Below are 13,544 nucleotides of genomic sequence, written 5' to 3'. Positions count from 1 at the left end.
AGAGTACAAGTTTTTATAAAAGCATAGGAAGGGCCGAGTGTGGTGGCTCACACCTGTAATCGAGCACTTTGGGAGGCCAATGCCGGCAGATCACCTGAGGTCAGGAGTTTGAGAACAGTCTGGCCAACATGGCAAAACCTCATCTCCACTAAAAGTACAAAAATTAGCCAGGCGTGGTGATGGGCACCTGTAATCCTAGCTACTCGGGAGGCTGAAGCAGGAGAATAGCTTGAACCCAGGAGGCAGAGGTTGCAGTGAGCCAAGATCGCACCACTGCACTCCAGCCTGGGTGACAGGAATGAGACTGCGTATCAAAAAAAAAAAAAAAAAAAAAAAAAAAGGGACCCAAAATGGCCGAATAGGAACAGCTCCAGTCTACAGCTCCCAGCATGAGTGATGCAGAAGATGGGTGATTTCTGCATTTCCAACTGAGGTACCAGGTTCATCTCACCGGGGAGTGCCAGACAGTGGGTGCAGGACAGTGGGTGCAGCGCACCGTGCATGAGCCGAAGCAGGGCGAGGCATGGCCTCACCTGGGAAGTGCAAGGGGTCAGGGAATTCCCTTTCCTAGTCAAAGAAAGGGGTGACAGACGGCACCTGGAAAATCAGGTCACTCCCACTCTAATACTGCACTTTTCCGACGGGCTTCACAAACGGCACACCAGGAGATTATATCCTGCATCTGGCTCGGAGGGTCCTATGCCCATGGAGCCTTGCTCATTGCTAGCACAGCAGTCTGAGATCAAACTGCAAGGCGGCAGTGAGGCTGGGGGAGGGGGCGCCTGCCATTGCTCAGGCTTGAGTAGGTAAACAAAGCGGCCAGGAAGCTCGAACTGGGTGGAGCCCACCACAGCTCAAGGAGGCCTGCATGCCTCTGTAGGCTCCACCTCTGGGGGCAGGGCACAGACAAACAAAAGACAGCAATAACCTCTGCAGACTTAAATGTCCCTGTCTGAGAGCTTTGAAGAGAGCAGTGGTTCTCCCAGCACGCAGATTGAGATCTGAGAACGGGCAGACTGCCTCCTCAAGTGGGTGCCTGACCCCCAAGTAGCCTAACTGGGAGGCACACTCCAGTAGGGGAGGACTGACACCTCACACGGCCGGGTACTCCTCTGAGACAAAACTTCCAGAGGAACGATCAGGCAGCAGCATTTGCGGTTCACCAGTATCTGCTGTTCTGCAGCCACCGCTGCTGATACCCAGGCAAACAGGGTCTGGAATGGACCTCCAGCAAACTCCAACAGACCTGCAGCTGAGGCTCCTGACTGTTAGAAGGAAAACTAACAAACAGAAAGGACATCCACACCAAAAACCCATCTGTACATCACCATCATCAAAGACCAAAGGTAGATAAAACCACAAAGATGGGGAAAAACAGAGCAGAAAAACCAGAAACTCTAAAAATCAGAACGCCTCTCCTCCTTCAATGGAACGCAATTCCTCACAAGCAACAGAACAAAGCTGGATGGAGAATGACTTTGATGAGTTGAGAGAGGAAGGCTTCAGAAGATCAAACTACTCTGAGCTAAAGGAGGAAGTTCAAACCAATGGCAAAGAAGTTAAAAACTTTGAAAAAAAATTAGACAAATGGATAACTAGAATAACCAATGCAGAGAAGTCCTTAAAGGACCTGATGGAGCTGAAAACCACAGCACGAGAACTACGTGATGAATGCACAAGCCTCAGTAACCGATGTGATCAACTGGAAGAAAGGGTATCAGCAATGGAAGACAAAATGAATGAAATGAAGCATGAAGAGAAGTTTAGAGAAAAAAGAATAAAAAGAAACGAACAAAGCCTCCAAGAAATATGGGACTATGTGAAAAGAACAAATCTACATCTAATTGGTGTACCTGAAAGTGACGGGGAGAATGGAACCAAGTTGGAAAACACTCTGCAGGATATTATCCAGGAGAACTTCCCCAATCTAGCAAGGCAGGCCAACATTCACATTCAGGAAATACAGAGAACACCACAACGATACTCCTCGAGAAGAGCAATTCCAAGACACATAATTGTCAGATTCACCAAAGTTGAAAAGAAGGAAAAAATGTTAAGGGCAGCCAGAGTGAAAGGTCGAGTTACCCACAAAGGGAAGCCCATCAGACTAACAGCTGATCTCTCAGCAGAAACTCTACAAGCCAGAAGAGAGTGGGGACCAATATTCAACATTCTTAAAGAAAAGAATTTTCAACCCAGAATTTCATATCCAGCCAAACTAAGCTTCATACGTGAAAGAGAAATAAAATACTTTACAGACAAGCAAATGCTGAGAGATTTTGTCAATACCAGGCCTGCCCTAAAAGAGCTCCTGAAGGAAGCACTAAATATGGAAAGGAACAACCGGTACCAGCCACTGCAAAACCATGCCAAATTGTAAAGACCATCAAGGCTAGGAAGAAACTGCATTGAATAACCAGCAAAATAACCAGCTAACATCACATGACAGGATCAAATTCACACATAACAATACTAACCTTAAATGTAAATGGGCTAATGCTCCAATTAAAAGGCACAGACTGGCAAATTGGATAAAGAATCAAGACCCATCAGTGTGCTGTATTCAGGAAACCCATCTCACATGCAGAGACACACACAGGCTCAAAATAAAGGGATGGAGGAAGATGTACCAAGCAAATGGAAAACAAAAAAAGGCAGGGGTTACAATCCTAGTCTCCGATAAAACAGACTTTAAACCAACAAAGATCAAAAGAGACAAAGAAGGAAATTAAATAATGGTAAAGGGATTGATTCAACAAGAAGAACTAACTATCCTAAATATATATGCACTCAATACAGGAGCAACCAGATTCATAAAGCAAGTCCTTAGTGACCTACAAAGTGACTTAGACTCCCACACAATAATAATGGGAGACTTTAAACCCCACTGTGAACATTAGACAGATCAACGAGACAGAAAGTTAATAAGGATATCCAGGAATTGAACTCAGCTCTGCACCACGCACACCTAATAGACATCTACAGAACTCTCCACCCCAAATCAACAGAATATGCATTCTTTTCAGCACCACACCACACCTATTCCAAAATTGACCACATAGTTGGAAGTGAAACACTCCTCAGCAAATGTAAAGGAAAAGGAATTATAACAAGCTGTCTCTCAGACCACAGTGCAATCAAACTAGAACTCAGGATTAAGAAACTCACTCAAAACGGCTCAACTACATGGAAACTGAACAACCTGCTCCTGAATGACTACTGGGTACATAACGAAATGAAGGCAGAAATAAAGATGTTCTTTGAAACCAACGAGAATAAAGACACAACATAGCAGAATCTCTGGGACATATTTAAAGCAGTGTGTAGAGGGAAATTTATAGCACTAAATGCCCACAAGAGAAAGCAGGAAAGATCTAAAATTGACACCCTAACATCACAATTGAAAGAACTAGAGAAGCAAGAGCAAACACATTCAAAAGCTAGCAAAAGGCTAGAAATAACTAAGATCAGAGCAGAAGTGAAAGAAATAGAGACACAAAAAACTCTTCAAAAAATCAATGAATCCAGGGGTTGGTTTTCTGAAAAGATCAACAAAATTGATAGACTGCTAGCAAGACTAATAAAGAAGAAAAGAGAGAAGAATCAAATAAATGCAATAAAAAATGACAAAGGGGATATCACCACTGACCCCACAGAAATACAATCTACCATCAGAGAATACTACAAACAACTCTACGCAAATAAACAAGAAAATCTAGAAGAAATGGATAAATTCCTGGACACACACACTCTCCCAAGACAAAACCAGGAAGAAATTGAATCTCTGAATAGACCAATAACAGGCTCTGAAATTGAGGCAATAATTAATAGCTTACCAACCAAAAAAAGTCCAGGACCAGATGGATTCACAGCCAAATTCTACCAGAGGTACCAGGAGGAACTGGTACCATTCCTTCTGAAAATATTCCAATCAATAGAAAAAGAGGGAATCCTCCCTAACTCATTTTATGAGGCCAGCATCATCCTGATACCAAAGCCTGGCAGAGACACAACAAAAAAAGAGAATTTCAGACCAATATCCTTGATGAACATTGATGCAAAAATCCTCAATAAAATACAGGCAAACTGAATCCAGCAACACAGCAAAAAGCTTATCCACCATGATCAAATGGGCTTCATCCCTGGGATGCAAGGCTGGTTCTACATATGAAAATCAATAAATGTAATCCAGCATATAAACAGAACCAAATACAAAAACCACATGATTATCTCAATAGATGCAGAAAAGGCCTTTGATAAAATTCAACAACGCTTCATGCTAAAAACTCTCAATAAATTAGGTATTGATGGGACATATCTCAAAATAATAAGAGCTATCTATGACAAACCCACAGCCAATATCATACTGAATGGACAAAATCTGGAAGCACTCCTTTTGAAAACTGGCACAAGACAGGGATGCCCTCTCTCACCACTCCTATTCAACATAGTGCTGGAAGTTCTGGCCAGAGCAATCAGGCAGGAGAAGGAAATAAAGGGCATTCAATTAGGAAAAGAGAAAGTCAAATTGTCCCTGTTTGCAGATGACATGATTGTATATCTAGAAAACCCCATTGTCTCAGCCCAAAATATCCTTAAGCTGATAAGAAACTTTAGCAAAGTCTCAGGATACAAAATCAATGTGCAAAAATCATAAGCATTCTTATACACCAATAACAGACAAACAGAGAGCCAAATCATGAGTGAACTCCCATTCACAATGGCTTCAAAGAGAATAAAATACCTAGGAATCCAACTTACAAGGGATGTGAAGAACTCTTCAAGGAGAACTACAAACCACTGCTCAATGAAATAAAAGAGGATACAAACAAATGGAAGAACATTCCATGCTCATGGGTAGGAAGAATCAACATCGTGAAAATGGCCATACTGCCCAAGGTAATTTATAGATTCAATGCCATTCCCATCAAGCTACCAATGACTGTCTTCACAGAATTGGAAAAAACTACTTTAAAGTTTATATGGAACCAAAAAAGATCCAGCATTGCCAAGTCAATCCTAAGCCAAAAGAACAAAGCTGGAGGCATAACGCTACCTGACTTCAAACTATACTACAAGGCTACAGTAACCAAAACAGCATGGTACTGGTACCAAAACAGAGATATAGACCAATGGAACAGAACAGAGCCCTCAGAAATAATGCTGCTTATCTACAACTATCTGATCTTTGACAAACCTGACAAAAACAAGCAATGGGGAAAGGATTCCCTATTTAATAAATGGTGCTGGGAAAACTGGCTAGCCATATGTAGAAAGCTGAAACTGGATCCCTTCCTCACACCTTATGCAAAATTTAATGCAAGATGGATTAAAGACTTACATGTTAAACCTAAAACCATAAAAACCCTAGAAGAAAACCTAGGCAATACCATTCAGGACATAGGAATGGGCAAGGACTTCATGTCTAAAACACCAAAAGCAATGGCAACAAAAGCCAAAATTGACAAATGGGATGTAACCAAACTAAAGAGCTTCTGCACAGCAAAAGAAACTACCATCAGAGTGAACAGGCAACCTACAGAATGGGAGAAAATTTTTGCAACCTACTCATCTGACAAAGGGCTAATATCCAGAATCTACAATGAACTCAAACAAATTTACAAGAAAAAAACAAACAACCCCATCAAAAACTGGGCAAAGGATATGAACAGACACTTCTTAAAAGAAGACATTTATGCAGCCAAAAAACACATGAAAAAATGCTCATCATCACTGGCCATCAGAGAAATGTGAATCAAAACCACAGTGAGATACCATCTCACACCAGTTAGAATGGCGATCATTGAAAAGTCAGGAAACAACAGGTGCTGGAGAGGATGTGGAGAAATAGGAACACTTTTACACTGTTGGTGGGACTGTAAACTAGTTCAACCATTGTGGAAGTCAGTGTGGCAATTCCTCAGGGATCTAGAACTAGAAATACCATTTGACCCAGTGATCCCATTACTGGGTATACACCCAAAGGATTATAAATCATGGTGCTAGAAAGACACAATGCACACATATGTTTACTGCAGCACTATTCACAATAGCAAAGACTTGGAACCAACCTGAATGTCCAACAACGATAGACTGGATTAAGAAAATGTGGCACATATACACCATGGAATACTATGCAGCCATAAAAAATGATGAGTTCATGTCCTTTGTAGGGACATGGATGAAACTGGAAACCATCATTCTCAGCAAACTATCGCAAGGACAAAAAACCAAACACTGCATGTTCTCACTCATAGGTGGGAATTGAACAATGAGAACACATGGACACAGGTAGGGGAACATCAGACACCGGGGATGTTGTGGGGTGGGGGGAGGGGGGAGGGATAGCATTAGGAGATATACCTAATTTTAAATGAGGAGTTAATGGGTGCAGCACACCAACATGGCACATGTATACATATGTAACAAACCTGCACATTGTACACATGTACCCTAAAACTTAAGTATCATAATAATAATAAAAAAAGTAAAAAAAGCATAGGAAGTATGTAAACTACATGTTATATAGATGGACTTTTTTTTGCGTGCCCTTATAAATTTAAATATATATAACCTATACATTAACATATATGCATAAATATAATTTTCAACACTTTTAATTTCCAAAGATGCAGCATGTTTTGTGCAACATAGATTTATTTTGTATAACATGTTTTCTATGTGATGAAAAAGAGGGAGATTATGTCAGTATAATGCACCGCCATATTGGTGCATGCACAGCCTTCCCAAGGTATTAATGACTAGAGGAAATCATAGCCATATTTTCTTATAAGTAAGGAAAAATCCTTAGCAATATATTGGAACCTTAATAAAAAAAGCTAAAAATCAATGGAAGCACTTTTTTAGGGTGAGTTGTGGCTGATCTAGCAACTTCCAATTGATTATGCTTCCTCCGTGTTACTGAGGGACAGGTGACAACTGAGAGCTCTAAACATAGAGGCTACAAAGACGTGGACTCAAACAGTGGATTAATGAAGAAGGCTACAGCTAGATCAGGTTTATAATTTTGATTAAAATGGCATGATAAAAATGAGAAAAAAACGGCTATAAGAGAATGCCCTCAAAGAGGAAGAACAAGTGCTAAACTCCGAGGCTGAAAATGACTGAATGATTCCAAATCAAAACGTTGATTAAAACTTTACTATGTTAATAACAATTGTATTATTTGGGTTGTGATTTTCTTTTAAAAATGCAATAATTATTAGTTTCTTCCCAAGTTTTATATCTCCTAGAAGCCCTGTCATTTTTAGTAGGGAACTTTGCACATTACTTGTTGCTCAAAAATATATGTGTGTTGGACTAGAAAAGCCTGGAGCTCTGGTCTCACCTTCCATCATCATAGACACACTTTGACTTACATGCTACACAGCCTTACATAATTCATAATGTACTGTTTTTATATATAAGTCAAAAGGGAAGAATATATTATTTAAAAAATCCTGGAATAACATAATGCCATTGATGTATTCCTTTGATGTGGAGCTGTGTGGGATTACCAAGAAAGAATACACTATATCTTGGTATTTTTAACTTCACCTTTCAAAGTCATGTTAAACGAGTAATATAGTTAATATTATATCCTAATATGTTTTTTCTTAGAAACACATAATTAAAACAGAAAAAGAAACTGATTTCAATATGAATTACCCTTACATTAATGACTACATTTATATGACCATCTAAAACTAAGAACTTTGTAAATTAAGAAATTCAATATTTCTTATAAAAAGCATTCAGTAGTATATCTGTAAATATATCATATACATGTAAGTTTTAAATAGGAACTATTAATAAGCCCATATCATTCATATGAATCCATATTATATCATTCATATAATTCTGTGAATCCATGCATATCTAAAATCTATGTTAACAGAAGACCTAAAACGGCATGTGTGTTTCTGTGTGTGCATATCCATACATATATATATATGTATACACACACACACACACACACACATATATATACACATATATACACAATATATATTCCAGTTAAAATAAACACCAAACGAATATTATAGCTTAGGCATTATCTATAAATTTATCTAAATTTGGGTTTTTCCCCCATGTCACCTTCTTAATACAGCAACTTTGAGTTTGCACAACTTTAAATAGTGGTAAGAAATTAATGCTGACATTTAAGATGCATTATCTACAAATTGTGAAAGAACAAGTTTAAATATGTTCAAGAAAAAAATAGAAACAAATGATCACCTTCTCCCCTTCTGTTAACAAGATTAAATGCCGTTGCCTTTTTTCTTCTTAATCATTTTCTGTGTATTACAGTGTGGGTACATTCTCCATCCATTTAAATGACGAAGATACAAAAATGGTAAACCTAAAATTTAAGCTTTGAACCTCATTATATGGCAAAGCAATAATAATCACTCTTTGAGACAAACATTAATATCGACAAGCTATCTCTTTCATCCACATCAGACGGTATATGTACTATTTTTGCAAGAAACTGAGGGTAAAAGTAGATGTGTACTTGGCATGAACAAATAGAAGATCAAACGATGTTAGAGGTTATTGGAATATATATGTCTTCATCCTTGGGAAACAAAATGAACCCACCTCTGACAATCTGATCTGCTAAAACCCTAGGAATCTATGAAACAAATATAGAGTAGAAAAGACTTCCCACAAAGTGAACATTTTGATGAAAATTCCGAATTTTATTAAATAATCTGAGCTGAGAATTTGATCTCCCTTGTGGAATATTCATGAGCTCAGTCATGATTTCTATAATCAATACTTTACACCAAAGCATTAACATAGTGCATGTGGAAAATGTTATATTCCAGAAATTATTATAAACTGTTCAGTGGAAAGAAGAAAAGTTCGTAAGAATTTGGTGGTAGAGAAGCTTCTTCTGATTCAAGTCATCATTCTTTGATAATATGCCAATAATTATCATAATACGGTGGACTATGTAGGCAGGCAGCATTGGGTAATACAGCAGAGGTTTTAATATAGAAAATAGATATATAAAACTTGAGTCCAAACCCTAACTTTTCCTGATTATGAACTTGGGGGAACATATACATGACCTATTTTAGTTATAGTTTCCTTGTGTTAAAATGAGGACAGTAGTATTCACCTTGGATGATTTATATAAGGATGAAATATGATGTCTACATATTCTCAGCAAGACACTCTTTGCACAATAACAATAAACGGTAGCTAATATCAATTCTTATTATCTTAAGCTCAGTAAAAAAACTGTAAAAAGAAACAGTGAAGAGACAGCATGAAAATCAATCAATATTCAGCCCTATCCAGAAAGACCGTAAGAGAAATTAGAAACTCGTGTCTCATTCTACTGAGTGGGAAACTAAATTGCAGAGAAATGGACCCATACAGAAGTCAATTATAAACTCGCAAATCATTTATTTCTCCATTTCCCCATCTCAACTTAATTCATTCTTGAGGACAGACTCAGGGTTCATTGATTTGTTTACTTACTCATTGATGAATTCATATATTCATTCATTTATTCTATCAAATAATGCTCCAGTTAGTATGTTATGGCAAAACTATTCAAAAGGAATTGGCAGTTTAACAGAAGAGAAAGCAAAGTAAATGTTGTAATCTGGTATGGTTACATGTTTGTAATAGTGGTGTGCATAAAGTTATCTGGAAGTGTGTCTGGGAGTCTTAAGAGAACTTCTCCAGGTGGGCAGGCAAACTCAGGGCACTGGGGAGACTATATGAAAACACAAGTGATGATTGAAGTGATGGTGTTCCCGAGAACAAAGCAGGCTATCTGAAGGATGGAATTTCTCTTTGGGGGTGGCTGATGTGAGATAAAAATGAAGACAAAAATAGAAAATATATCATGAACACTGTTATGTAGTGTGAGGGAAAACGCAGATCTTTAATCAATGATGAATGGATAATGAGAGGATTTTAGATAGGAGGGCTACATTCTCAGATATGGATTCATATCTGAGAATGTAGTTCAACCTAGCAGCAGAGTGGAAAAGCAACTAAAAGAGGGAGAGAGCAAAAAGCAATAAACTAAAGAAAAGGAAGTGTAAGTAGAGAATATTATAGCAGGTTAGAGTTCAATCATCCAGATAGGATGTCTGACTTGTCTGAAGCTTGATGCTAATTATAATATTAAACAATATTTCAAGTTGTTTGAGGAAATGAAATGTGTGTATAACAGACCAGCAATGATGTTATTGTGACTGTTGGATATGAATAACTGAATATATTGCCTCATTGTGAATGATCAGTTACTTATATCATGCTGTTTAAAAGAATACTTACATAGAAAACAGATCACTTTTACCAAGATGACCAAATTATAGGATTCTGATACACAGAACATTCAGTGATGAGACTCTAGATAAAAATGAATAATGCTCTCCTATTAGAATGACCTGATCCATAGGCTGACAGAGGAGGAGAATGGAAGAAAGCTCCAGGAAGATAAGACTCGATGGATGATCATGAATTTCTTGGGATTTCAAGGAAGATGAATTCAGAGAAAGGAAAGAAAGTCATGGAGGCAGGATAGCATATATTGCATTCTGTAAATTAATATAACCTGTTGAACATTTACTGCCTCCCTTATTAGACCTTTAACGAGTGTGGCAAGATAACTTGAGCATGAAAAAGTAGAAAATGGGAAGAGATGACAGGCCCTTGGTACTGAACTAAACTCCTGAGCTGATGCTGCTCCTCTTCAGAGGGACAGAAAATAAAAACAAAAACAAAAATCCCTTCTTTTTAAATAACAGTACAACTTTCTGGATTGCTTTTACCAGCATCTAAGCATATTAGATTCATATTTATTTATTTACCAAATGAATGTCTGCAACTGCAGGGCATTTTCCACAACACCTTCAGTCTTGGCACTATTTGGTAATTACAGGATAGTCAGTAAGTTCTGTGTATTAGGCATTGCGGAGACAGACTGAACAAACCCAAATAACTATTATAGACTTCAAGACGCTTGCAATCTTGTTATCTCCCCATAGCCATTAACACGGCTTCTCATATGTAAAAGCAATGTGGTAGATGTGTATGGTATTAAATTACATAAACATGAGTAGGAAGTAAGAATAATATTAAAAAAGAACAATATGATGTTATAAGAGCTGGAATGAATATAGATGTGTATAGAATAAGTTTAAAAATGAATAAGGACTCCGGGTCCTTAAGGGCTCCCTATAATGTTAAACAGAAAGGCAGGAGTAAAACAAGTAGGCACTTGAAGGGAGAATTGGAGGAGTTGTTCAGAAAAAGGGGATCATGACTCCATAGAGACCACAGCAAATTCAGGTCACTGAGATCCATCTGTGGTGCCAACGCTTCTTAGATTTTTCATTACGGTAAAAATATTCTACAGTAAAAATATTTATGTGGTATGTACTCCATCCCACATACTCTTTTTAATGTGACATTGACATTGATCTTTGATTCATTTACATTTTAAATGTTATGAGATTAAGTTTGAGTTTCAAAACATATGACCAAGCAAGGGAGGTCAGAGGACCATTTCTTTTGAAGATCCATAATGGAGATTGAGCAGAAGTGGGTTCCAAATTGCCAGAGGCCACTTTCTTCCAGGGCAATCTTTCTTTCAGCCACTCAGGTGCTTGCTGCAACCTGACGCTAACTCATGCATTCATTATATAATTCCTTGGATGTCAACCCATCTCTACAGATGAAGAAATGGCTCATACTCTGTTGGCTACCAGATATATGGCACAAAATAGCAATAAATTACTGACACCAAAATCACTGAATGACCTCTTAGACTCATTTAAATAATAGTCACTCTATTGTTCATCACTGTCTAATTGCTCATTTGCGAAAAAAATAATAATTATTATTACTTTTAGAATGGGAAGTCAATTTGTCAGTGAAAACAGTTTTTAAGCTTGAGAAAAAATATGGCTTTAAATTGTGGGCAGTTTTTAAAATTCTTAAAAAACACTTTCTACTTTTGCTATTCTGACCCTTATATGTTTCCAAGCATAGTGTTTTAGAAATAATCATGCAATTTAAAAGAATAGATCATATTTTAAGTATAAATTTAAAAAAAAACGAAATTTTCCTTTTGGATTTTGTAAGTCACATTCTGTGAAGCTTTCGATCATTTCCCTCTAAAACCCGAAAGTGTGGATAATGTCAATTAATATTTAGTATAAACAATATATAACTATATATAACAAAGTATAACTAGAAATGATTTAATACTCATTTTCATTCTTCCTGTATCAACCAAAAAAGTAGCAAAGTAAATTCTATGGGTCTGACTGCACTATTTTATCTATTTTAGTAGTGTCTGTCTATTGAATAACTTTATGGGCATTAAATTACACATTAAATATTTATATTAATCACATTAAATACTTAAAAATACTATTATCCATATTAGGTTGGCAGAAAAGCAATTGCAGTTTTTGCATTTATAAGTAATGCAATTACTTATAATTTTGCCATTTATAATAACTGCAATTACTTTTACACCATACTAATAATAATTATGATTCTGCTTACGATTTATTAAAGACTGTCTGCAAATGCTTATACTCTACCAAACACTATGGTAATATATTTAAATATAAATATTATCCCATGTTATTTTCTCCAATTTATTTATAAGGCAACAGAAGATTCGAAAAATTCAGCAGTATATTGTTAAATCTCAGCACTCCAACTTGAACCCAGTCCTACCTGACTCCAAAACCAGCATTTTGCTCCAAAATCCTACTTCTCAAAAAAACGCCAAGTACCCCTTGCCAATAAGAGAAGTCTTCAAATTGGTTTCTTGTGTAGGTCCTTATATTCCTCTTATAAACTAAAAATCAACCAGAACAAAACACAAGTCTGATGCTAAGATGAGCCAGTTAGCTTTTCTGTTTCAGAAAACAAAGAGATTCTGTTAACTCTTATTTGGTTTTCCCCCTATGTATGACGCTGCCCTACAGCAGGTGGATACGCAAGTGGGCATAATTATCTACACATTCGTCTGCATAAACGTCATGCTTCAAGGGCAGTCAGTTCTTTTATCTTCCATTTTGAAGGTCATCACATACTGAGGGATGCCTAGGATGTGCCTGAGGGATGTCCCTTTCCTTGAGAAAGTTTATTTTTCAGTGAATCAAAAGAACATTTCCTTTTACCAAAGGGAGATGTGACTGACATAGAAGATGGGGTTGATTTTTGCTTTCTTTTTGTCTCGTTTTAGTGCCTTAAACATTCTTCCTCAATAAATCATACATACAGTTAAAATAGAGCAGAAGAAACTAGGTAAAAAAGACGAGAAAAAAAAACAATGAATTAAGAAACAGCAAATAAGAACTTCCTCAGGGAGATATTAAGAACTTTCAGAGCTTTCTGGCTCTTAGGGACAAGGGAGAAAAGTTTAGATATGAGAAACTACATAAAGCTCAATAATTAGAATTAGAAATGAACACTGGAGAGAGAAAATTAAATATTATATTATTTCTGTATTATGTGGTTTGTTAAAATAAAGGGACAAATTGCCTGTATATATT

General features: G+C 37.1%; 1 protein-coding gene across 1 annotated transcript in view; it reads right to left on the bottom strand.

The window, feature by feature from the left end:
• Positions 1-13,544, bottom strand: part of DPP10 (dipeptidyl peptidase like 10) — a 731,390-nt gene that overhangs the window by 71,901 nt on the left and 645,945 nt on the right. The gene's annotated exons all lie outside the window — the stretch shown is intronic.

Source organism: Nomascus leucogenys, chromosome 20, assembly GCF_006542625.1.
Source record: "Nomascus leucogenys isolate Asia chromosome 20, Asia_NLE_v1, whole genome shotgun sequence".
Classification (NCBI taxonomy): domain Eukaryota; kingdom Metazoa; phylum Chordata; class Mammalia; order Primates; family Hylobatidae; genus Nomascus; species Nomascus leucogenys.
The sequence above is the reverse complement of the archived record's forward strand: the minus strand, read 5'-3'. Positions and strand labels throughout refer to the sequence as shown.